This window comes from Lycium barbarum, chromosome 4 (assembly GCF_019175385.1).
Source record: "Lycium barbarum isolate Lr01 chromosome 4, ASM1917538v2, whole genome shotgun sequence".
NCBI lineage: Eukaryota > Viridiplantae > Streptophyta > Magnoliopsida > Solanales > Solanaceae > Lycium > Lycium barbarum.
Window position 1 is genome coordinate 72,058,035 of NC_083340.1, and position 2,651 is coordinate 72,060,685.

The window sequence follows — 2,651 nt, forward strand, 5'->3', positions numbered from 1 at the left end:
AACTTCTCCTTTTTGGTTAACAACCTATGTTGGGCTGACTAAGCCCACTATCCTACAGGGCCCCTCTTGTGTCGGGTTAAGGCTCCACCTCATCTTGGGTTAAGGGCTTAGTTGAACCCAATTTCTTCACTTGTAGTCTAGGGCTTTGCTTGGCATTGGGCTTCGATATACCTTGCTTTCCTGATCTTGAATTAAACCTCTGCTCTCCTAATTCAGTCTATAGGTTTTGGTTTAGGTTCAATCTTAGTTGTTTAGATTAGGTCCATCAATCAATCTCTCATAAACCCCTAAGCTGAATCTATATGGGGCCGGCCAAAAATTCCTTGTAACCCTCTAAGAGGGTAAGGGTAGTGAGGCTTAGATTCCATAGAGTTCAACCTGCATTGGGCTTTAGTTAAGCCTACATCCATTTTAGTAGAAAAGGGTCTTTTATGTAGCACAACTCATAGAGAGTTCTGTCACTTGGTCTGAACCCATTTCTTCTATTCCTATGATTGTTCAGTGATGGGTTTTCTCCTTTTAGGATTAGGTTTCTATCCCGTGTTGTGCTAAGCTCATTTCTCTTTTTAGGTCTTACCTTTTGTACTTAAGATATTGCATACCCTGCAAGTCATTCATTATCCACACATGTCATACATCTTTCATATAGGATGCTCTTAGAAAGAACCTAAGTGTTGGACATTTGCATGATACAGGTAAACCAATCGCTCTAGGTTAAAAACCAAACTCAAACTAATACTGCAGATCGACATCGGGGGTGGCTGTGACGCTTCCTGTTGAGTACAGTACACAATTCAGACTTGAAGTTCGTTTACACAGTATGAGAAAGACAATTATAAAGAATGGGACTAAGCAACTTTTTTAGATTTCATTCTTTAATATAACATAAACATAACAATAACATTATAAAGCAATATAGGCATTTATCCCATCCATCCACCGAGAAAAACACCTGCCTTACACTAAAAGTTCACGCGCTTCTTTATTCAAAACAAAAAAAACATTCTGAAATGAACCCACATATAAAAGTGGGCTGGTCTGCTCATTATATGTGTTCGTACATTTTTTCATTATTGCAATACAAGTAAGACCTCCACTATACTAGTTATGGAGAGGATTCGCGCCGGATGGAGCACGGCGCTTCGAACCATAGACTACTTGGAATGAAACGAAGCTTTGGAACAGAATTATGCTTCTTGCTAGGCCCTGATGGCAGAACTGGCATTTTGGGGGGGAAGAAAGCGGCCCCCTCTTGCGGCAGAGTAGAAATCTGAGCTTTCCCTCGCGTAGCTCCATTCAGAAAGAACACAAAAAGGAGAAAGAACATTATTTCGCGGATTCTTGCCATCACTGCTGGAAACCCCATTTTTCTGTAGGCATCCATCGGGTCCGAGATTATATACTGCTACAGAAACTAAATCGAAGGGGTTGGTTGTAAGGTAAGTATAGCGTGATTGGCCGATTGGTTAGAAGGTAAGGATAGCATGATTAACTAGTTTCAGGTCTCTTGGATCATGGGCCAGAGCTACTTGGGTTTAGCCCGCTGAACATCATTTGGATGGGCTCGGATCCTTTGCATGATTTCATATGCCTTTGGCGGGCTTTGAATTTGGACAGATCTGGAGGGCCTTCTTGGATGGACTTGGGCTTGCTTTGATGATGGGCAGGCCTTTTCTTCGCATAGGCCTTCCCTATAGTACTGGGGCTAACGCGCTAGGTCGAGCGGTCGCCGAAGCTTGCTTGTTAGTATAAAACCAACGAAACCTCAAACCAACCAATATCAAGACTACTCGGGCATACTTAGCTTTTCCTCCTAAGATAAGAGCTTTCCACCAAGCTTGTCACTTTTATAAACCTCTTCACTAATTACCTAGTAACTTTTCAAAATGAATTTCCACTAGGGTAAAGTAAAATATAGGGAAGATGAAAAAACGACTACCCTAGCCTAGTAAGTAGTTGTATATTTCGCGTGCCCTTCCTGTACTGACTTACTGTATACCGCTGTTAGTGGACTGACAACGTCAGCTGGAAAGGGCCTTTTCCGGAGAAAATGAAAACTTGATTCATGTAACAGGAGAAAGATTTCCCATTCCTTAGCCGGAAAGAGATGTTTCCATGAAAGAGGGATTAAGTGGAACAGAATTGACTGGAGAGTCGTGGAAACACTTCTTTCTTCCATATTTTGGACCTTAGCTCCATGGAACAATATTTTAGCAATAAAATATGGAAGAATTTCAATCTTAGATTAAAAGACTATGTATGGATGGTCTGAATTGTCTAAACAAGAATTCTTGAACAGTGAACAACCAGGAACAACCAGTTCAGATATTCACGACCAAGAAATAATGGATTCTCTTTCGGATAGGAAGGCTAGAATGCCAACAGGCGTATATTATGGAATTCACCCAACCCCTGACTCATTGTACTAGTTACTGCTATAGCTACTGCTAGTGCTGTATTGGTGTATTGCTAGTGAACTTACAGAGCGAGCTGTAAAGGTAGAAAAAAACAGATCAATCAAGAGATAGTAGTTCGGTTTTCTCCTAAGCAAGGACGGACGACTGAGGATTGGCCGGGGAGAGTCGTCTTAAATGCTGATACCATTTTCTAAATAAGCCAATAAAAAAAAGACAAGTAGAAGGGCTTCGCTT

The 2,651-nt window shown here is 41.3% G+C and overlaps 1 pseudogene; it reads right to left on the reverse strand.

Annotated features, from left to right (window-relative positions):
- Nucleotides 1-732: 732 nt before the first annotated feature.
- On the reverse strand, nt 733-1,516 carry LOC132637538 (uncharacterized mitochondrial protein AtMg00170/AtMg00620-like; annotated as a pseudogene).
- Nucleotides 1,517-2,651: the final 1,135 nt, after the last annotated feature.